The sequence below is a fragment of the Chiloscyllium plagiosum genome, chromosome 24 (assembly GCF_004010195.1).
Source record: "Chiloscyllium plagiosum isolate BGI_BamShark_2017 chromosome 24, ASM401019v2, whole genome shotgun sequence".
NCBI lineage: Eukaryota > Metazoa > Chordata > Chondrichthyes > Orectolobiformes > Hemiscylliidae > Chiloscyllium > Chiloscyllium plagiosum.
The window spans coordinates 20,789,849-20,801,485 of record NC_057733.1 but is presented as its reverse complement, the minus strand read 5'-3'; the positions used below and the strand labels follow the sequence as shown (position 1 = coordinate 20,801,485).

The 11,637-nt window shown below is 42.1% G+C and overlaps 1 long non-coding RNA gene across 1 annotated transcript; it reads right to left on the bottom strand.

The window, feature by feature from the left end:
- Nucleotides 1-1,203: 1,203 nt before the first annotated feature.
- Nucleotides 1,204-3,475, bottom strand: LOC122561918. Its single transcript, XR_006315149.1, has 3 exons — nt 3,412-3,475; nt 1,741-1,878; nt 1,204-1,578 (listed from the first exon to the last, which is right to left on the bottom strand). It is a non-coding gene; the product is annotated as an uncharacterized LOC122561918 (long non-coding RNA).
- Nucleotides 3,476-11,637: the final 8,162 nt, after the last annotated feature.

The following is an 11,637-nucleotide window of genomic DNA, read 5'->3' as shown; positions in this document are numbered from 1 at the left end:
CCTTGCATGAAGTTGTCTCTCATTGGTGTGGGATCAAACAAAGCATTTCATTTTATTCTTTCACAGGATGTGGGCATCAATGGCTCGGCCAGTACTGATTGTCCATCCCTCATTGCTCAGAAGGCTGTTAAAAGTCAACATATAAGCCAGACAAGATTTCCTCCCCTAAACAACAACAGCGTACCAAATATGTTTTTACAACAATCTGCAGTGGCTAGCATTTTAATAGATTTTTGTGAATTCAAATTTCACCATTGGCTATGGTGGGATTCGAACCCTGATTCCCAGATCATTAACTGTTTAACCAGATTACTAATGATGATATTCTAGTGAGAATATCCAGAAACAATATTAGCATCTGCAATTGTTTTCAGAGTTAAAATACCTATTCCACATTGTAAATCAGTGCAACATGCAAACTGAAAATATGTGGGAGGTGATATTAGGCACCCAGCACACATTCCTTTGGTACTTGACCTCCAGGCTTTGAAATTAATGTCCAGAATGGACATGTGCATTTCCAAAAGGAAGCGTATTGTCTCCAAAGCTGGAAACCAACCAGAACAAACTCGCCTGTTTAACTAGAACTCTATTCACTACTTTAAATATTCACTTTCTCTATGAATGATGCACCGTAGAATTAGTGTGTGCCAACTATAAGGTGTACTTGAGCAAATCACCAAGAGTCCATCAGTAGCAGTGTCTAAACTCTAGCCCCCTACCACCTGAAGTGTCAAGGGCTGCAGAATCAATATGACCACTAACTACCAGTTCCCTCCAAGTCTCTATCACCATTTTGACTTGGTAATATGTTGTCATTCCCTCACTGTCTCTGGGTAAAAAACCTGGAACTCCCTCCCTAACTGGACTGTGGGTGTCCCTGTACCAAGAGGAATGCAATGGCTTAGGTCAGCAGCTCATTACCACCTTCTTGAAGGGAATTAAGAATAGGCAACAAATGCTAGTCCTGGGTAGGGTCAGCCACATTCCATGAACAAATAAAAATAAAATGGACCAAAAAAATAAAGTTATTCTATATGTATTCCATGTGTAACAAATGTAAGAGAACTTGGCATAAGAATTAATGGAAATGATTTCATAAAATTACAAAAAGCAAATGTCAGCCTTTGAACATGCTAGAACCTTACACAGTTATTATATTTTATTACTTTCCATACAACAATTCAAAATGAAAACCCTCATCATAGTTCTTGCAAATATTCATTTATTCTCGAACATTTAGTACTTTCGTAACAGGACTACACTAATTATATTGTTGTCATCTGTAATTAAAGTTTGCATCCAGAAATAAATCCTTGTCATGTGAAAATTTCCTATCTGACTATCTCTCTGGGCAGAGAAATGTTTCTTTTACTGAACATATTGATGTTGCACAGTGGAAATTACTGAAGGAAATGGTGGGCGATTTTCTTGGATGTCGATTTACCCCAATCACCTTTTTTGTAATTGGGGTAATTAGTTCCAATTATCTTTCCATTGTCAGCCACATATATCCTGTTATGTTATTCATTATTTTCTTCTTCAACAATTTTTCTTTCTCACAGCTTTGAGCACATCCTATAACAGAACAAACCATGTACAAATCAGCACCTGTAACAGTACAAGGAAAGACAAAAGCATTGTTGCTTGCATACTGTAATTACTTAACAATGCTGATTAATTGCACTCAACACTTGTTTCTGATTTCATGGCTGTAACAGTGTAACACACAAGACTCACCATCTGTTCTTCATGTCAGGCCAATGAGGGTCAATCCCATCATGAAAGGTAACTGACAATTCTTTTCCATTGGCAGCTGCTAAGACACAGTCTGGCAGTACTCAGTATAATACCCGTTGGCTGATGAATACAGCTCTCCTGCAGTTCAGGAAAAGGGTCAAAATTTTGTTGAGAGGAGCTGAAGTTATTTTTACATGACATTATTGTGAATTTATAAACATGGAACAACAGTAGGCCATTTGGCCCTTTAAGCCTGTCCCACCATTCAATTAGATCTTAGCTAATTTAATTCTGACCTCAAATCTACAAACCTGCATATTCCTGATAATCTTTTATTCCACCTACCTCTGCCTTAAAAAGTATTTAAGATCCACATCCACTGCATTTTGAGGAAGGGAATTCTAAAAACTCACAACTCCATTTTCTTTCTCATCTTTGGGCAACACCGTCTGTTTGAAATCTGACGCCTAGGTCTAGATTGCCCCACAACAGGAAACATCCCTTCTACATCCAACAGGTCAAGTCCCCTTAAGATATTGTGTTTCAATTGAGTCACCTCTGACCTTTCTAAACTCCAGAGGATATAGCCTGTCTAGCCTTTCCTCATAATATAATCTACTCATTCTAGGTATTTATTTATGGGTATTTTATGTTCACAATGTGAAAGATGCAATGGTATTTGAAGCTTTGGACTCATCTTCAGAGCAAAAAAAAATTAAACTGTCTCACAAAATGATAAGTTTGCCTATTTTCTCCTTCACTTCTCTCAAAGAAGCAACTGTTGTGCAGTTCCATAGTTATGGTCATACTTTGCTCGTTCTTCCTGTCACCTTGGTTATTAGCATTGGGACTATCAGCTCAGTTCTTACAGGGCAACCAAGAGTTTGCAGCTGCCATCTCCTCCTTCACTATCTTAGTAATGCAGATGCTCATGTCTGTTTCCTGAGAGCCAGCCTTTAGTCTGTCACTAGTGGCTGTCACTTGTGGAGCACCATTTTGCATCAAGTATGGCTGATTGGAGGAATCTCACATTCTTACTGACTGCTAGAAGTATATTGGAAGGATTCATAGGCCAATAATCAGCCTACTTGGTCAAGTTAGGAATGCATCTTCTGTGACCAAGAAATGCTGGTGTGGGAATTGAACCCAGAGCTGATGTCCGCGAGGCCCACTTTATCACAGAGCCTCCCTTTGCAGCAAACAAGATAATTGATAAAAATTAGCAAGAGGAATTCTGGTCAGTTTATTGCTGCCACAATCTCCACCTTTCCTCTCCTCAATTAATATTTGTTAATCTCTGTTATAACAGAAAAGTATTTTTTAAAATATAATCCACTGTACATTGTTAACATGATCTACCCTAAGTAAAAGCTATGATATTAATCTGAACTAAACAGGCCACCGTGCAAATAAAATCTTTAAAATAAACAGCATTCCAGGAAATGCCCATACAAATTTTGAGTGAATTGCAATATGCTTACTCTAAATATAACAGTTATATGATCAAATCTTGATGCTAAATCAACACAAAACTGGTGGAAGATTTGTAGTTTAGCTCTCAAGAAATAGAATCCAGACATTTTGAGAAAGAAATGCACAGGACTATTATGTTGTTGGTACAAAACTAATCTGTTGTCCATCATGGGCACTTATCAATTAAATCAATCAAACCTGAAATTTGTTTATACAATTGCAGCAGCTGAGAAGTAACGGTTTTGCATGGCTGGGTTTTTTTCTGTGTTGGTTCACAGCTGCTTTGTGGATTTCAGCAAGTATTTATACCTGGGCTCAACTAAGTGAATCCTCCCAATAGATGCAGATCTATTTTTCCTCCAACTGCTGTCCTTTCAAATGACTCCTGAATGTGTATTAGTACCAAATGGTAAACAAACTCCATTTACTTCCCCAGTGGCCAGTTTTTAAATGTCAGCATTATTGAAATGCTTCACAAAATTAAAACTTTCTTTGTTTCAACACAGCTATTAGAAATCAATTAATTTGCACGGGTTTAAATTAACAGTTCTCTCCCATAACTTTCCAGCTTTTACCTAATGTGGAATATACTAATCGAATGTAACATCCATTATGACCATATAAGAACTTCTAAGATAGTGGCAAAAGTAGGTTAGTGGACTCATTGTTGGCTCCAGCATTCAGTATGATCATAGCTGGCCTTCGCTCTCAGTCCGCCTCCCTTAATCCCCTAGGTATTCATCAAATTCTGTGTACTATGTTGAAGTAGACAAAAACATTTCAGCTCAATGGTTAGGTAAGAATTCATATTCAGATCTTACTCATCAGCACAATACATGGGGATAGTGGATGAATTTGACCCCAAAGCACCCGAGAGAATCACTCAGGGGGCAGAGGAAAGAAGTCCCTTCCCCCCAAGGCACTAAATGGGAGGAAATGGTGGGGAGCTGGTCCTCCAATCACAGGCTGGTTAGCTCCTGTGCTTGCTGCTGATTGGTTCACTTGTGAAGTAGATGAGAAGCAATCTGTGATTGGAGGAACAGTGAGTGGGTACATTAGTGCCAGAAGTGAGGCAGTTGCCAGGGAAGTATCTGCTGCAGGATGGGGGAGGGGGAATGAGGCACTCCTAGGAATGGAAGGGGCTGAGAGTCGAGGTCAGGGGTCTGCAGCCATCTTTTTCGATACTGGAAAGATGAGTCGGAGCCAGGAGCCAAGGCTGTCCTCTACTCTATGGGGATCAAATGTTACAGGAAGAAGGCAGGAGAATTGTACTGAGAAGCCATGATCGAATGTTGGAGGAGATTCAATGAGCTATATAGCCTAATTCTTCTCCTATCTCTGGTGGTCTTATGATCTTACTCACCAGGTTCATGGGCTGTGAGAAAGTGAGGAGTTCAGATGCTGGAAAGTCAGAGTTGAAAAGTGTGGTGTTTGAAAAAGTACAGCCGGTTAGATAGCATCCAAGGAGCAGGAGAGTTGACGTTTCGGGCATGAAACGAAGATTTTGGGCCGGGAGGCTGAGAGATAAATGTGAAGGGGGGTGAGTGGGGTGGGTCAGGGGAAAATGTAGGTGGTATGAAGGTAGAAGGATGCATGTAGGAGAAAGTGAGGACTGCAGTTGCTGGAGGTCAGATTCCTGGTTAAGTGCTTAATGCTCAAAACATCGATTCTCCTGCTCCTCAGATGCTGACTGAACTTCTGTGCTTTTCCAGCACCATACTCTTCGGATGCAGGTAGGAGGTGATTATGATAATTCAGTGGGGATAGTGGAGTGGATAGGTGGGAAGGAAGATGGACAGGTCAAGAGGACGGTGCTATGTGCTAATGGACTAGTGGGTGATGGGGAGAAGAAGAACACTATAAGGAAGATGCAGAAGATGGATCCCAAAAAAGTGGCAATGGATTGACTTTCAGTGGCACAACCTCTTCCAGATGGCGTGTACTTCCATTGGGCACTGAATGTCTGTGAGGGAGGACATTGTGCTACAAGGCTATAGGCCAGAACTCAACGTGACTTGCTGAATGGCTTAAGGAAGGTATAACAGATTGTGGGAGTCTTTTATTTCATCAACCGGCTCAGACATGTTAGCAAATGGTATTTGAGAGTGGCCCTCCTGGCTCAGATGTAGGGACACCACCACTGCACCATAAGAGCCCTCATCTGTTTCCCATCTAATGTTGGACTGTTTTCCTCCCCCTGGGAATCAGATATGGGGATCCCTCCCTGAAATTCTCTAATCTACTTGCCATCTTGACCAGTTCGGACTGAAAGATCACTATGGTCGAAAGAGGGACAGTAGGCATAAAGAGCAGAGTCCATTGCCCTACAACCTCCCAGTGACATTTGCCCTCTGTTCTCTTGTTCTGAGCTCTATCAGCTTCCTGAATATCCCTTTTTCGTTAACGGACAGAGAGTGCCTCCTTGTGGCACTGCTGAAGTGTCAGTGTAGTTTTAGGCCCAATGTGATGCTTCAGTTAGAGCTGGTGTGCTTGGTCACTGGCTTTGCCCCCTTGGACACAGCATGCTTGGCCAGTTCCCCGGGGCAGCAGCAGGTGAATGATGATCTGGATTTCCCGGGAGCTGATGGTGCTACATTTGTTGTGTGTGGTCAAGCGACAAGCCTCTCCTGTGATGCACTTGAAAATGTCATTGAAGAATGGGTTCACGATGCTCATGGCCTTGGTGGAGATGCCATCGTTGGGGTGAACCTGTTTCATCACTTCATGGATGTGAATGAATGAATGAATGAATAGTTTATCGCCACATATATCTTGGGAGATACAATGAAAAGCATTCTGTCCCCACAATCCAGTGCCATTTCGGGTACAAACAGAGAAAAGAAAGTACTTAAATAGAGTTCACCTTCATTGGCCGGGGTCCCAAATATAGCTCCAAGGTTTCTGCAATGTCCACGCTCTGGACCTACTTCCGTTAGGAATCCCCGCTTCTTCATCACTGCAGATGATGCCTTACCACCAATTCCAGGAATCCATGCATCGGGCCTACAAAGCTTGGAGTCCCTGCTCTGGTCACCACTGACTCTGTCTCAGCCTCCCTGTGACATCAGGAAGACAAAAAAAAAAGAAAGGACAAAAAGGTGAAAAGAACAAAGGATAAAAACAGGATGTGGCCTACCTTGAGCAGATAGGCCTACCATGCCAGGGCCGTTATCCTGAAGTAACTTTCTTTTCCCCGTGCAGCACTTTACACACACCCTCTTCACTGCTTTCTTAACTCCATTCTTGGCAACTTGTCCTTTGTATTTCTCGACGATAGGACAGTCAACTCCAGGTTACTTGACTGGGCTGAACCATAATGAACTCATCCACCATTCTTCATTACTGACTATAGTCACTAAAGGTATTGTCACTGAGCTGCTCCCGCTGACGCTAAGTGCTAATGTCAGGATCCCAAAACCCACCATAAAATTTACAATACATTTATTAACTCTTTTCTTTCCACAGGTGCTGCCAAATCTTTATTAGCTCTTGAATTCTGCAAAGAACGTGGCTGAATGAGAATTTAATCTTATATTACACCATATTTCTCAGTTCTCTACCCAAAGTCAGGTTGGAGCCATTGCACCGTGCCCCCCTGTCACTTGAAGGGCAGAGAGGCAGCTGCCACTGCTATCAGAGCCTGAAGAGGGCCTGGACCCTGTCAGGTTAACACCGACCAGATCAGAGGCAGACAAGTTATTTACCTCACCATAAAACCTTCCCTTATTCTACCAGTTAACCTTACAGATGAGCTTTTTAGATGTTTCGTCAGAAAATAATGTTGGCCAGGATCGCCTGAAGTGCTCCAATCATTGTTGGTAGGCTCTCTACACAAACTTGCCCTTGATCTGATATCAGTCTGGATTTCTTGATGGACTTCCAGACTGGCTTTCCTTGAAGTGTGCAGAGCAATGCCCCTTACAGAAGTTTGTTGCACAGAGTAAAGCTCTTCCCGTCTCTCCACCTTACCTCAGATTCTATGGTTCAAAGATCCAGTGAGTGAAGTGTATGTGTGATTAGTCAAATACATGAATGGACAGGCTGGTTAAATGGATAGATGGGCAGGCTGGGTGCCAGGTGGATTAGGTGTGGTAGGTGGGTCATGTGATTTCGCCATGAGCAGGGTATTTCACCCAATGCCGATGTTATCACACATAACAAGCATCTGGGCATGGGTATTGTGGTATTGGAGATTCCAACTGAGGTTGATTGTAGCTGGCTTTCAGACACTAACATTAGATTACAGTTGAGCAGGACACTTGCAGCAACATGTCGTGCTTCAAGTGATTATAGGATAAGATGGAGACTGAGACCTTTGTACCATCAGGTCACAGGTTCTGATGCAGTGATGATATCATGAGCATGTTTCTTCAAGGTGTCTCTTATTGATGTACTGAGTGTGAGACAGAACGGAGCAGTTTAAACGCTGTCAGGTCAGGTTAAGAGGGCAGGTAGAGGTTGTGTGGCTGGTAGGATGATTGGGGCAAGTGGCCGGGGTGTAGTCAGAGGTCAGGATGTTATTCAGCAGAATTGGGATATAATAGGGAAATGAGGGAGCATTCTGGGAGTTAGAGAGATGCCCAGACATCAGGGAACCAGTCAGGGAGTCAGGGTGAATGTGCTGGGATTGTCAGGGTGTTGAGCAACAGTTGGCGCATCACAGGAGATAATCGGAAATTCTGAAGGGGTATTCAGTGGATCAGGGAGTAACTAGAGCATCTGGGGATTAGTGAGGGGTGAGGGATTAGACAGGGGTTGGTGGTAATGAGGTGGTCAGAGGTCAGGAAGTGTACATGTGGAGTGAGATTTGTAATCTCAAGTCAAGGAAGGGAAGTTGGGAGATTGAGAAATTATTGGAGAGGATCAGTGTGAGTGATTGTGGTAGTTGGCTTTATTGGTTACACAGATATTGCACAAGACTTCTTCTGTCTATCATGTCTTTGGTAAGTATTCAGGTAAGCCCATGGACCTGCCCAAAGACCCCAACTCTAAATCAGGAGAATTCCATGGAGGGTCCCAGAGAGCAGAAGAACAGTAATGATGTTCGAACACTGGTCACCATATCGGGATGCGTGTGAAGTCCCCTGACATGAATCTTCAGTCATGCATCAGATATCTAATGGTCCAGAGAGTGGAAGATTTGGTCCATTGTTCATTTTCTAAATAGAAATATTCCATCTCCAAAATGCTAAGCACACCAATACTTATATCATGAAACCCTAGTCATGATCTGTCTGGCAACACTTGTCTGACAGACTTAGAAAATACAAATGTACAGAATACCAGTTCTGAAGAAATGTCATACCAGACTTGCAACATTAACTATATTTCTCTCTTTGCAGATGCCTACAGACCTGCTAGGTTTCTCCATCATTCTCTGTATTTGTTTTAAATTTCCAACATCTGTAGTATTTAGCTTTTATGTAGGCTTGGAGACTGTGTCTTCAAACAAGTGTAAGGAAATGTAAGCCTTTATAATTGACAGATCTCAGTGAGTTAGGTTAAAGTTCAAACTGGGCCATAATTTGCTATAGAAGTGAATCAAACAATGGTTGCCATTGATTAGAGTTTAACCGTGACTGATTAATCTTGACAAACATTCATGCTGAAAGTTGCTGGAATTATGAGGTGAAAAATCAATTTTGAAGGAAACCATTGAACTGGGAAACTAATGAAAAGGACAGGTTATTATGCATCTTATTAACAAACCAGATTAAAGGATTGAGGAGAAAATATAAGTTAAACTGGGTGTTTGTCTCCAGCAGGAAATTTGTATCTGCTGAGGTAATACTTTTGTTATCTCCTGTAACACAAGATTTGGATGTAGTACTGAAAGATTAACCAATTTTATTACAGCTCCAGGTAAATATTACAGTCACAGGCACTTGAGTGTCTGGGCTAATACTAATCTTGTTTTTGTTACAAAGAGTAACATACTTCCATCAGCGTCCCATGCTTCATGTGGTCCCTGTTAAGATGGAGTCTGAATCCTTTACACCCTCAGGTCACATGCTATGGTACAGTGATGATATTATGGACATGTTTTTTTAAAGGTTTACCGCACTAGCTGTGAGACATAACTCATCAGTAGGTGAACTTAACATTAAATTTAGTATGGAAAGAGAAATATAGTGAAATAAAAGTTACATAAAGTGAAAGAAAAGGGAGCTAAAGACAAGTAAATATAAGGTGAAAGTGGGTACTGCAGACGCTGGAGTTTAGGGCTTTTGCCCGAAATGTCGATTTTCCTGCTCCTCGGATGCTGCCTGATCTGCTATGCTTTTCCAGCACCACCCTAACCTTGACAAGTAGACATAAGTAGATTTCACATTTTTAAAGTATCAACAAGTCTGATAGATTTGTAATACTGCACACTTGTAATAATTATTTTATGGTGCCAAGAGATTCACCAAATGTAATTAATAATTAGTGCATTGTTAAAAGAATCTCTGACAGATAACGTCAGCTTAATTAAATATGCATGGTCCTTAAATAGCTACAAAACAGGCTCCTATAGTCACTTCAGACCAGTTCTAACTACCTGCAGTGAATTTAGTTTGAATCTACCAAGCATGTACAGCAATGTCACTCTGATGAGACAGATGGCAGGATGGCATTTTCGTAAAGCTCACAGTGGAGTGCCACTCCTCGGGTAGTAAGGTTTGGATCTGTGTGTTTAATCTTGCATCTATCCTTGTTTGACGTTGCTGTGGTATTTGCACATAAATAACAGAGACCATCATTAGTCTTGCCATTATTTTGACAACAAATGATGCCCCATAATGTTCACAAAACCAGATTTGTGTATTGAGCTGAGCAGGCAGTCAGGCAACAAAAAAAAATACAAAAGAAAGGAGAAAATAGAAAATTTAGATTCCATATTATTTTGTGGGGAAGAATTTAGCAGAATTAATCTGTTTAAATCAACCAAAATTATCTAACGAACTGTTCATTATGTTTCTGTTATTATTCAATGTATATAAATTTAGTGAAGTGAATCTACTCATAGCTACTGCTCTGTGCAGCCACTTGGTTCTGGATCAAAACTACTTAGTGACTTACATCAACATTCATTTCAAAACAATATTTACACAGTATGCCTTTAGAGAAACTGAACAAATATACTTGCCAAACCTGAATATGAAGTAAAAGTCACAAGAATGTTCCATTGGACAATGCATTTATAAATCTAGATAAAGAGAGTCAACTTCCACAATCATAAATTACTCAGATCAAGTATGAGATGAGAGGTATTTAAGACAGAGATGAGGAGGATCTTTTTTTCTCTCACAGATTAGTGAATCTGTGGAATTCCACACCACTGAGGTTTGCTGAGGCTGAAATAGGCAGATTTTTAATCAGTAGGGAAATCAAGGTTATGGAGAAAAGGCAGAAAAGTGGAGTTGAGGAGCTATGATCTCATTAAATGGTGGAGCAGACTCAATGGGCTGAATGGCCTACTTCTGTTCCTATGTCTACTGGTCTTATGGTACCTAAGACAGACTCCAACATGTTGAGAGTGTGGAGCTGGAAAAGCACAGCAGGTCAGGCAGCATCCGAGGAGCAGGAGAATCAATGGTTTCAGGCATAAACGCTTCATCAGGAATGAGGCTTGTGGGCTGGGGGGGCTGAGAGATCAATGGGAGGGGGGTGGGGCTGGGAGAAGGGAGCTGGGAATGCGATAGGTAGATGAAGGTGGGGGAGAAGGTAATAAGACGGAGAGGAGGGTGGAGCAGATAGATGGGAAAGGTGATGGACAGGTCAAGAGGTTGGAGGTTTGGGACTGGGATAAGGTGGGGGAAGGGGAAATGAAGAAACTGGTGAAATCCATATTAATCCCATGTGGTTGCAGGGTCCCATAGCGGAAGATGTGGCGTTCTTCCTCCAGGCGTTGGGAGGTTAGGGTTTGGCGACGGAGGAAGCCCAGGACATGCATGTCCTTGATGGAGTGGGAAGGGGAGTTTAAGTGTTCAGCCACGGGGCAGTAGGGTTGGTTGGTGCAGGTGTCCCAGAGATGTTCTCTGAAATGATCTGCAAGTTAGAGGAGACCACATGGGGTGTAGATGACATTGGTAGAGGTAGAGGTAAATGTCTATTAGATGTAAAAGGATCCTTTGGGGCCTTGGATGGAGGTGAGGGGGGAGGTTTGGGAGCACGTTTGCTCTTGCTGCGGTGGCAGGGGAAGGTTCCAGGAGTGGGGTGAGGGCAGGTGGGGGGCATGGATCTGACAAGGAAGTCATGGAGGGAATGGTCTCTCCAGAACACTGATAGGGGTGGGGAGGGAAAAATATCCCTCGTGGTGGAGTCTGTTCATAGGTGGTGGAAGTGGCAGAGCATGATGCGATGGATACAGAGGTTGGTGGGGTGGAAGGAAAGGACCAGGGGGTTCTTTCCTTGTTGCTACATCCAACATGTAACAAGATC